The following is a 12657-nucleotide window of genomic DNA, read 5'->3' as shown; positions in this document are numbered from 1 at the left end:
TAAAATTCTGCACCGCAGGTGAATTTCTGAGCGGTTTTTCGCAGCATTTGAATGAGATTTCTTTTATCTCATCCACTTTGCTGCTACTGTATTTGCTGCGGATTTTCCACAACTAATCCCGTTGCGGAAAATCCACAGTATTTACGCAACGTGTGAACGGACCCGAACGCTTCTGTGTAAATTGTAATATTACAATAAGTAGGACATATGTTTTTAATTACTAAGTATTTTCCCTAATATTGTTTTTCCTGATAATTGGATTTTTAAGTTTTTATTTGCTTTTTATCATTTAGAATCACATTCACAAGAAGTTACTGTAACTTTATGGAATGCACTGGTTTTCTATCAATTCAACATTCTGCATTTCTCTGCCCTAATAATGTTGCTGGTGGTAGTTCAGTTACTCGTCAACTATGCCTTTTTTGTTTTTTGCTTTTTCTGATTAGATTTGTGCTCACAATACAGTACGTTGTGTGATGAAACAATGATACGATTGATCATATGGTCAGTAAGTTCAGAGATAACACGGTTACAGTTGAATGCTGAGACTGACACTATTAGCCACCAAAAATGTCAAAAACTGATACCAAGAAAATACACTAAGCATGCTTTTGTGTGTGTGAATACTAATCACAAATATCTCTATTTTAGCTTCCATTCCTAGACAATGTTTTTGAAAACAATCGAATTATGTTGCATCATGTTTTAGGTTTTTTTCTCTCCTTTAATCGTATGCAGTAGCCCTTTAAATTTAAAGACAACACACACGTGAGCATTAGTGACAGCTAAGCAGAGGGGAAGCCTGCTGTCAGCCAGAACCACATGGCCACGACAGGACGGAGGCAGCTGCTGTTCAGCTAGAATCACACCTGCAGTTTTTGGAGCGTAAGGAAAGCCTGCAGTGGACCCAAAAAGAAGGGGAAGTATAAGGGAAGGACTTAGGCCTTCTTCTTTAAGGCAAAACCACAAATGAGTCCAGCAGAGGAGACACTTTTAAGGTCTATATATATATATATATATATATATATATATATATATATATATATATATATATATATATATATAGATAGATATAATCTGTTTTAGGTTCCATTCCTAATTTTGGCTTAAAAAATACTGCACTGTGAGAACAAGGCCTTTTTACTTTTCCTTCCTATTGGCTCTGGCTAAAGATACGGCACCAAAAACTGCATGTGTGATTCCACAGCAACTGCCCCAAAACTGCATGTGTGATTCCACAGCAACTGCCCCAAAACTGCATGTGTGAGAAGGTAGCAAGAGCCAGCTTCTCTTAGAACCGGTGGCCGATTGGTGTGAACAAGGCCTTATCATGCATGCCTACTTTAGGCTTTATGTATAATTTTTTTTTCTTTTAGATACATGTGCCGTCACTTTTGTATGTTTTTCTTATGTGGTGACTAGTTTTCTTGCCACATTAACCCATTGACAGTGTTTTTGTTTCCTTTAGAAGTCCCATGAATTCTAGTATAAAGGATATTGATTAGGAAATACAGTAGTCAAAACAGCATTGCGTTCTCCCAGCAGGAGACACAAACAATGGCAGTATCCACACATTAATTCATGATAGAAACGTGTGTCAAGGAATTAGAGCAAGGAAGAAAATCGCTGAACGTGCCGGATCACTCTCAGCCAGCGATGCTTCACATTTTTAGACCTTCAATTGACAGCGATTTGGAAAACATTAGAAGAGCGGGAATGTTTAACACAAAGAGATAGCTGAGCCCTGGCAAACATCACACAGCGGCCATGTGAGGGACACAATCCAGTCCCCAAATGTTGAGACCAGATAACATACACCATAAATACTTGCACTGCAAACAAAGGGCTAATACCCAGTGAAAACCATGAAGGACAAATGCAGGGCAGTCATTGTCTAATGAAGGTAATAATGGGGGAGTTAATCATGGTCTTCTCATTCCTGCGCTCTCCCTCATAGTAACGTACATGTTTAATTATGTTATGGCCTCAACATTGTGAAAACATAAAGTGAAGTGTCCATAATAAGTTTAGATTATGATAAACTAAAAGCGCATGCAGTATTCTCATTTTGCAATATAGGCCATGTTATTTGATCTGAACACTGATCTATGAAACTTCTGCTGTAGGGGGCAGTATAAATCAAAACTTTACGTAGAATTTTTGATTTTTAAGAGCGTATACTAGGGATTTGCTTAAATGGCATTTCCCTAATCTGATGTAATTTTAGCACTGAGAGTCACTTGGACCAGTGATCGGGCAAACGATCGTTCATATGAACGCTCGTTCATCGGCTGATCATATCTTTTATGCAGCACAAAATATAGTTGTCGGCAGCACAGCTCCCTGCCGAGATGTTGGAAATGTATGGGGACGAGCGATCGTGGTTTAGAGGTTATAGAGGTAAAAGGAACAGAGTCCGATTAGGGAATGTGATCGTCCTTTGTAAAAAATGTGTTTTCAGCGCACGCTTAACTGTGAGTGTTAGGGTATGTGCACACACACTAATTACGTCCGTAATTGACGGACGTATTTCGGCCGCAAGTACCGGACCGAACACAGTGCAGGGAGCCGGGCTCCTAGCATCATACTTATGTACGATGCTAGGAGTCCCTGCCTCGCTGCAGGACAACTGTACCGTACTGAAAACATTATTACAGTACGGGACAGTAGTTCCACGGAGAGGCAGGGACTCCTAGCGTCGTACATAAGTATGATGCTAGGAGCCCGGCTCCCTGCACTGTGTTCGGTCCGGCACTTGCGGCCGAAATACGTCCGTCAATTACGGACGTAATGCCCTCGTGTGCACATACCCTTACTGTAAGGGATCTGCCAGACACCGCTTCTGTGTCGACGCCCGTGGTTAGTCAGTCTGCACCTGCTCCTAGGTCTGATCGAGTGACCCCTCCTTCTACCAATCAGGCTGGGAGGCTAAGGAGTGGGAGAGCCTATCACAGCCTGGCCAGACGGAGCTAGCTCCTGCCCTCTGTCTATTTATACCTTCACTTCCTGCTCCTCCTTTGCCTGTGATTCTCCTGTTTCCTGGCTCTGCTGCTTGAACTATTTGTCCCTGCTTCATATTGACCCTGGCTTACTGACTACTCTCCTGCTCTGCGTTTGGTACCTCGTACACTCCTGCTTTGTCTCGGCTCGTTCACTACTCTAGTTGCTCACGGTGTTGCTGTGGGCAACTGCCCCATTTCCCTTAGCTTCTGTGTACCCTTGTCTGTTTGTCGTGCACTTATTGAGCCCAGTTGTACGCCGTCGCCTAGGACGGGCCGTTGCAAGTAGGCAGGGACTGAGTGGCGGGTAGATTAGGGCTCACCTGTCTGTCTCCCTTCCCCGTCATTACAGTTACAAAGTAATTTGATTGGGGTAAACCGAAGAGTACTGAAACTAAGAATATGGCTACACAACGATTTCTGGTCGCCTGTAAGTTGTTGTAAAATCTGTGGATCTTGAGATCATCGCAAAATGTCACTCTATTAAATTTTTTGTAATGGTCTGAAGACTGTCTGCCGGGTAGGCATAGATGCAACAAATTATGGATGAATATTTGGGCTGTAGTACTAAAACTATTGGCTTGGACAGGTTTTCTGATTAAATGCCATGATCAGGGCGATCCATCATTACTGGCTGAGAAGCAATCCAGAGCAAGAGAATGATGATTACAGTGGAGGAAAAGATTTTCCATGGCTTTGAATATCTATGCATGTTTGTCCCTGTCCTGACAAGTGTCCCTAGAATGAAAAATATTGTAATGTCCATTAAATGATCTGAAAATATTTATGGCCAGCTTAACATGGCTGCTATCTTGAGGTCCAAAGTATAAAGTGAATGCACTAGTGTTAGTAGAATTATTGCGTGTTTCACTGAACAGTCTGGAGTCCAGAAAAAAAACAACTTTTTATTTTCCCTTTTCGGCATCCATCAGGAATCCTAAGCTTTTTTTTTTTTTGCTTTTTTCCCTGCCTGTATTCTAATGAAGGGGCTGTGCCGGGTGATCTGGGAGGGCTGCCTCTCTGGAATCTCAGTATGGTTTGTGTGTCAGGCTGTTTGTCTGTGTTTTATTGAACTAATGCTTCGCTGTGCCATAGAAAGGAACTCCATTGAGCTGATATCCTGCTAGGGATCCTATTACAACCTCTGGATTTGCAAATGCGCTGCTGTGAAGGATAAAGTAAGTGCCCTGACGTGCTGCAATGTCTTTAAGTTACTTAGACTTGGAGTTTCTTTCATGTTTGCTCTGGTTGCTTCACAAAGCTGCTGTTCATGTCCTTACAAAGTTAAAGTCCAGGATCTTTCTTATCAGTCTGACAATTGCTGCTTTGCATATGTTGCAAAAACATGTGGTATCCATTGTGGATTTCTGACTTTTACATCATTCATTGCTGCGTTATTTTTCATGTGTTTGTATTTCGGTGAATATTATTGATTAAATAAATTGCATCAATTGATGTTATTTTACGCACTTCTGTATCTTCTATCAGTTGTGTATTATTAATGTGTGGGTAAATCCGTTCTGCAGTCCAGCTGAGTTGGTCTATTTGACATGTAGCACTCTGAATTGAATACATTTTCTGGCTAAAGTGAGAACCAGTACAGGGTCAGTATAGCCGACCTAGAAACTTAATTGGGAGATTGATGGACTAAGCAAAGTGCGACAGAATTCTGACTTACGGTAAATTGCGTAAAAAAAAAAAAAGCAAACCTGCCGTGCACCAGATTTTTGTTTTTTAAATGTGTTTTAGACATTTTTTGTTCCGAACTAGATAATTTTGAAGTATCTAACGATGAGGGCGGGGCTAAGGAGTCGTAAAATGTACCCGATTTATTAATGACGCGTGCCATTTTTGGGCACAAAATATTGTTGTAACGTACGCATGTAAAGAGGTGGCATAAGGAATAGGAAAGTGTCTAACATGTCCAGCAAGATTCTCCACTCTGCGTCTACCACTGTGATAACTTTGGCACAGTTTCTGCCTGTCTGATCTACTTTTATACTGTATCTTTAAGACCTTATTAATAACCCCCCCCCCCTCACTCCAATGGGGCTCAAGTTTAGAAAATATCATAAAAATTACCATTATATGTAAGAAAGTTTTGACTGAGGTGCTACATATAAAAAAAAACATTTTGCAAATGTTTTATCAAAGTGTCTGAAGTTTTGAAACGTATGACAGCAAGTAGGTGTGGCGTGACACATTTTTATGAATTCTCCACATGATTGAAAAAAAAATTGCCCCCCCCCCCAAAAAAAAAAAATCAATGTTTAATTTGTATTTTCTTTATGTATTATGTCTCTTGATGTGTTACAAGGAAACCCAGAACCATCTATTTTTCCTATGCATATGTAATGGCTGAGACGAATGCTCTTGCTGATTTTACGTCTGAACCAGGCGACGTTTGCTAAACTCAGCAAATAGTCCAAATCCCCAGAGATCCATTGGAAAGCTGCCTAAAAATCTATGAAGCTACAATTTGCAGGGTTTTTTCTTCTTCTTTAGTGTACAAAACACTGGTCTATTTCTTTCTCTTTTTTTCCCCCCAAAAATAATAAACACATGCCCTCCGGCCATATACAGTATGTACACGTCTCATCGAGGCAATGGAAGTTAATAATTAGCCGCATGACAGGTATTAACTTTTGTGTTGGCATTGGGGGAAAAAAGAGCAGAGACTCAAACCAAAGTTCCTTTGTTTAAACAACGACATTTAATGCCCTGAAGGACAATTATGGAAATTTGTATTTATTGGAACGTAGACAGATCTCTTCCATAGTGTAGAAGGTTGGGATATACTTGAAATGAAATAGCAGAGCTGTGTTCTCACAGAGTATTCAAGGAGATCTTAACCACTGGAGCAGAGGGACTCGCGCTTTTTTTTTCCCTGGAAAAATATTCCAAGTTTAGAATCTTTTCCTTAAAAAGTACTGCAGATCTCCGAACCTTATTAGGCTGAGAGCTGGGAAGGCAATGCTGTAACTCAAGAACATGTTTAAATGAATGACGTGTGAAGGATTACATCTTAAGGACCAGACATTGTGTTGTAGTTTGCCTTGCTGTTTTACAAATCTAAGTATGAAAAAAGGAGCGTTCCATTTTATTTTATTTTTTATTAGTCTTTTTCAATTTATTGAAATATCAATTTTAGCTGTGCTGTTCGCTGCTAGGTAATACATTTCTGTGTAGCCGAGGACGTTGCCCACAGGTGAAAACACTGGTTCTCCAAACTTTTGGTGGTCTTAGGCATTCAGAAGAAGAGCTGGGGGTGTCCACTATATTCGCCACTGGCCCTTCCAGTAATGACTTCCAGGAAGAAAAAGATGATGTATAGGACGCAGCACTGGATAATGGATTTCTTCGTAATCATTTTTTTAAAGAGTATCTTCAAGTTTGATATGTCATAGAGACCTATCATAAGTTTGGATCAGTGGGGTGCCCGATGCGGAGACACCCACTGTCACTAAAATGAAGGTGCAGATCGGTGCTGCTTGTCAGCCTGAATATGGCTCACATAGATGTTCTAAATGAGCCATATTTAGCCTTCAGGGGAGCACCCATTAGATGAAGGGCGCTCACCTCATTTCGGCAAAGGTGGGGTTTTCAGTGTCTGTAACCCACCGATCCAATCTTCTGATATAACTCTATGACATCAAAAGTGCAGATACTCTTTAACCTTTTTTAAGTTTTTTTGGTTTTGTGTTTTTTATGGAGAGATTGCAGGGCAGTGGGCAGATGGGGAGTTTTGTATAGGAAAAATATGATCTGAGGTGTTACAACATCAGATAATATTTCACTTCACAGAATTATGAGACCGCATCTTGTACAGGGGATGTAAACAAATGGTAATTGCTTTGACTATGTTCTAGCGTGAGAGGTGTGAGGAATGAGAAGACGTATATTCAAGGATTTTAAAAGGGTGTATGAAATTAGAAAAACATGGCTGCTTTCAACTAAAAACAGCACCACTCCTGCCATGACTGTGCCCGTTATTGCCCAAATTGCTTCAGTGAGGTTCAGCTGCAATACCAGACACAGCCCATGGACAAAAGGCTCATTATATCTAGATGAAAGCAGCCATGTTTTCCTAATCTCAAATCACTCCTTTAGGCTACATTCACACGTTTTCTATTTTCAGAACAATTAAGTTCTATGGGTGTATTCACATGGCCGTTTTTTTAACGGCCCGTAAATATTGGCCGTCAAAAAATAGGACGTCCTATTTTGGGCCGTTTTCACGATCAGACGGCTCCCATAGAAGTCATTGGATGGTGGTGCTATATGGGGGGTGTGCACTATCTACAGGGGACACTGGCGCTATCTACATGGGCGCTATGCGCTCTGTGGCACTGTCTACAATGGGCACTGTGGAACTGTCACTTTATATGTGGGCACTGTGGTACTATGTCGACACCATGGCACTATCTATCGTGGGCACTGGCACTTTATATGTGGGCACTGTGACACTACAGTAGGCATTGTTTGGGCACTGTGGTACTATGTGGGCATTATCCATTTGGACTATCTACAGGGACATTGCAGCACTGTCTACATGGGCACTGGTGATTTCAGGGGGTTTGGACCAAAAAACGGACAAATGGAATCCATCCTTTTTTTTTTTTTTTTTTTTTTTTTTACGGCCATTAAAAACTGACACTCCAGACGGACTGGAAATGGATGAAAATTTGGATACACACTGATGCAGATTGGCCATGAAAAACTGACCGTTGATGAATTTTTAATGCCCATTTTTTTTCACTGTCGTGTCAATGTAGCCGAACTCCTCATGCACACGACCGTGTGTTTCGTCAGTGACCCGAGGAAAGATAGGACATGTTCTATTTTTCCTCGGATCGTAGACTCGAACCATTTTTTCACGGACCTGATTCACCCGCTAAAGTGAATGGGTCCGTGAAGACTATCGGGTGCCACTCAGATGCTGTCAAAAACGACCTGAGTGGCACAACGTTCGTGTGCAAGAGACATTAGACCTCATTCACATCGCGTTTTTGGCATACAAATAGCTCCTTGCGTATACGTTAAACATAGGCTGTCTCGGATGCAAGTGGCCTCATCACCCTTAGGCCCCATGCACACGAACGTGTTTTTGCGGCCGCAATTCCCCCGAAAATCCACGGGAGAATTGCGGCCCCATTCTTTTCTATGGGGCCATGCACACGACCGTAGTTTTTACAGTCCGTGCATGGCCCGGGAACCCGCACCGCAGAAAGAACGGGCATGTCCTATTACGGACATCTTCTGCGGTCCGGGCTCATTGAAAACAATGACGACGGCGGCCATGTGCATGTCGTACGATTTGCGGGCGTCCTGCGGCTGACAGTCCACTGACAGTCCGCAGGCGCCCGACCCGAACATCACGGCCGTGCACACGGCTACGGTCGTGTGCATGAAGCCTAAAACAGATGCCATAATAGTCTAACGTATACGTTATGTAAAGCTATAGAAGATATCATGACGTATACATTTAACGGATGCCTGTGACTTATACTGTAGTGTGGCATACATCCGCTATACATCATACATCACCTATAGGCTCCCGAGTTAAAAAACGAAACTGTATGTTGTATGTTTGTATTGAATAGCGTAGTCATACCGTTATATACCAGCCCACCTGAGGCCAAAAGGACACTATTTCAGCCTCCGTTGGGCTAAATGTATCCTATGGATACGTTTAGTGTGTAGGTTGGGAGCTTTCTTGGCATACAGTCTAAACGTGCGTCACAAACGGAATATGAACAGGGCCTTAAACTAGAAAAATACTTTTCAATTTCTGTTATAAAAATTCAAATTTTAAATTGACATTGAATATAGAAATATTCAGTTGATTGTTATATACAGTACTATGGTTGCTCTTATAATGACTACCATCAGAAAATAATTTTTGCAGATCCATTTAATTTTCCAACCAGTATAAAGATTATCATCAGTTGCCACTATACACATATTTTTAAGCTTATTATCAGGCAGATCAGTTGGGTGGCTCTTGTGTGCCCACCTTTTAAAAAAGAAGTAGCCCTGAGAGTTTTTTTTTTTTTAGAATGGCAACCTCATGTTTTTACGTACAGCGCCAAAGTGTTGGCTCAATGTTATTGAATAATAAGGGATCCTTGTCATTTAAATTGCAGTCTACTATCCTATTCCTGGCATACCTAAGCTTTGCATCTTGTGGTTTATATTCTGATGTACGGTTTGGATATATGTTACTATCCTCCCTCCTGCTCAGCTGCCTTGTCTCATCTTCTAAAGCCACTTGCTCCCTGACCATGACCACATGTTTTGTTCTACTCATATTAATGACTGCGTAGCATCTGGAATTTGAGCAATAAGGAGTTAACCAGATTTACATGATTGGCAGATTAACATGTAGGGCAGGTCATCTAGTGATTTCATTTCTTGTAATAGGAGTTTATCGAATCTGTCTTTTACATGTTCGTGTTTCCTTTCCATCACAAGACTGTCATATGTCTGGGATATTTCATAAACAGTAGTTTACTTACACTTCACATTTTAAGCATGACACCAGTTTGCAATAACTGCATCTTCAATGCTAAATACTATGTGAAAAAGTCAACATTTTTGCATTAAAGATCTGTATAAAAACATCTTATGATTACCAATCAGATGCTCCTTTTTCTTAGAAGGGTTCCCCAGTGATAAGCTGATCACAAGGTGTTATGCTGCTGGTCCCCCCCCCCCCCCAATTATCAGTTGTAATCTGCATGGAAACACTGCAACATCAGTTAATTTCCCCTGCAGCACCACCACAGGGCAAATTAGGCATTACCTAGAGCCTATTGGAAGTTAATGGGCTGTCCATATAATATATGGACACACTGGGTCCCCCAAATTGAGAGAACCTTATCCACTCTCTGCTCTGGGTAATAGCAGGAGCCCCAAAAACAGCTGAATGGCCTCTATGAACTCATTAATTTTAATCTTTTTCAATACTGTCTTCAAACAAAAGGGTGATGTAGTACTGAAGTCGGGTGATGACCATGGTGGCTCACTTTTCTGGCTACAGAGGAGGGTTCCCACCTCTGACAACTATATACCCTTATTTGGTTATATGGACAGAGGTTGTCCTCATGGGATCACCTCATTAAGGAATTACACTTGTAACCACTCTTAAGGCCCTAATATATGAACACACTGGGTCCCCCAAATTGAGAGAAACGTATTCACTCTCTGCTCTGGGTAATAGCTGGAGCTGCAAAAACCACTGAATGCCCTCTATTAACTCAGAATGTCCTAATAGTGTGTTTGAAAATAATTTTTCTAAATCAGAGGACCGAATCTGAATTATAGTTGAATTGCACCTTTTAAACATGAGTCTGTGTATCTGTTTAATTAGGTTATAGATTCTTACAAAACCTATCAGGGATTTGCATCAGCCCTAAAATAGAATTGGGTAAAGCTGATCGATGCTTGCCTGGTTACATCTGTTCTCACAGTAGGATATGACTGATGTGACCTCGGACTACAGTTTCCTCTTATTGCACATAGGGGGAAATGATAGTCGGAGACCTTCCCTAGTCTCCTTTGGTACCTAATAGGAGTTGTCAGCAAAGTCCAGTGTAGGGGTGAAAATGGAGGAGGCGGTCAGATGTCTGTTACAAGTTCACGTGCTCACTCCTAACTTTTTTGTCCATTTTCATGTCTAATAAAGTAACACTAAAGTGTTTGTAACAGGAATTTTTCAGTACGAGATTGTCAGAATGTGTCACCTACTTGACTTACGTTAAGATAACACATGTAGTAGTAAAAACCTAAAAAAAAGCCGCTACTAAAGAATCTAAATTTTAAGCAGCCTAAGCACCCGCAAAGAAAGATTAGATTACATTTTTGATCCTAACATCCAGTTTGTGCACTTTAAGGCAATGTTTTATGTATTTAATTTTTGCTTCATTAATAAAATGTAAGTCTGTAGAAGAAAAATAATGTATTCGTTCTTATTTTTAAATGTAGCTATTTTTGCATATACTGTCGGTATCGACGATACAGCAGGGTGTGTGCACTTTATGGCAGCTATAGCGAATGTTTGTTAACTGACCGAGAAATATCAAAGATTTTTCAGTCATTAAACCCCCTCCCCCAGAAACCAGGGAGTGACGTGAGATTTCCTTCCCATTACTGAGGAACGATCGACGATAAGAGCATTTTGATCAGCACTCAAATGCTCTGTTTACATGGAGCAATGATCGGTTGTATGGGGACAAACGATTGTTAATGTTTTTTTGTCCCCATACTGTTTGCATCTTGTTGGCAGCACATCCCCTATTTACACAGGGAGATGTGCTGCTGACTAACCATAATTTTTTAAGCTGCACAAAAGATCTGATCAGTCGACAAATGAGAGTTTAGTCGTTTGTCGGCTGATCTCTGCCATATTTACACGGGCCAATGATTGGGAACGAGCGTTCGAAAGTGCACTCGTTAGCCCCGATCATCATCCCTTGTATTGGAGCCTTTACTATCCTTCCTCATCTAGGCCTCCAGCAGTACAATAGAGCTGTCATTAAATCTCCTGCACCCTGCTCATCCTGTTCCAGTCTATACAGCAAAGCTGAGAAGTGACCTGAAAGAAACAGGCAGGGTCATCCTATTGGGCCTGCTCTAGTGGATAGCATGAAAACTTAAATATTTCAAGGTTATTTTTTTAAAGGTTGGATGGTAACACAAAAAATTTAGATACTAACAACAACAAAAAACACAGAAATTAGAGAAATATGTTCATAATACAATTCTGACTTAAATAACATGTAATTTTCAGACGATACATTCCCTTTAACTGGACCACTTTTCTCATTGTGTCTTTCATAGGCTTTGAGTTAAAGAACTGTTCTGGCAACAGTGTATTAGACAAGCCAAGTATTCGTTCAAATAATGATGTGGCCACCGATTTGGGCATGGACAATCCCAACCATTCTATATGTAGTAAATATTCTGTATGTCATGTTAACATCTGCATGGAATTTGGTACATAAATGTATACCCTAATTTTGGTTATATGGACAGAGGTTGTCTTCATGGGATAACCTCATTAAGGAATTTCACTTGTAACCATTCTTAAGATATTCTTAAGGCCCAATGATCAGGCAAATGAGCGTTCGTATGAACGCTCGTTCCCGATCATTGCCCTGTGTAATCTGATCTGATCTTTAATGCAGAATTAAAAATAATCGTTGTCAGCTGCTCATCTCTCTGTGTAATCAGGGAGATGCGCTGCCGACATGATGAAAATGTATGGGGACGAGCGATCCTAGTAATGAGCACTCATTCCTATACTTATCCAATCATTGCTCCGTGCGAAAGGAGCAAACGAGCGCCGATCAACGAGCTGTCTCGTTGATAGGTGCTCGTTTACACGTCCCATGTTGGGCCGTCTAACAGTGCCCTTACTTTCAAATTTGATCTCTAAGGCAGGGCTACGTGGAAACTTTGGTCACGGAACAAAACATTTTTTTAATTTGTACGACTTTCTGTCGCACCACCTAAATGCGATTTTGTTGGAGTAGCATGAAATTGGCTTGGCGGCATCCAAAAGACACACAAAAAAAGAATAATCGATGCGATTTAGTCTAAAGTCTATGCAGGCAAAGTCGCATGCAACCTCCTGTACTTAATATTCCTCTTGGTA

At 41.0% G+C, this 12657-nt stretch overlaps 1 protein-coding gene across 23 annotated transcripts in view; it reads left to right on the top strand.

Moving 5' to 3' along the window:
• The window catches only part of SORBS1 (sorbin and SH3 domain containing 1), a 290288-nt gene that overhangs the window by 90032 nt on the left and 187599 nt on the right, over nt 1-12657 (top strand). The window contains exon 1 of one of the 23 annotated variants that reach the window (XM_075841469.1): nt 4055-4177. The exons of the other annotated variants lie outside the window; for them this stretch is intronic. The gene's annotated coding sequence lies outside the window, so the exon portion shown is untranslated. Of the gene's footprint in view, nt 1-4054; nt 4178-12657 lie in introns of those variants that run through there. 23 annotated transcript variants of the gene reach the window in all.

The sequence above is a fragment of the Rhinoderma darwinii genome, chromosome 11 (assembly GCF_050947455.1).
Source record: "Rhinoderma darwinii isolate aRhiDar2 chromosome 11, aRhiDar2.hap1, whole genome shotgun sequence".
NCBI classification, from domain to species: Eukaryota; Metazoa; Chordata; class Amphibia; order Anura; family Rhinodermatidae; genus Rhinoderma; species Rhinoderma darwinii.
This window is presented reverse-complemented; position numbering and strand designations above follow the sequence as displayed.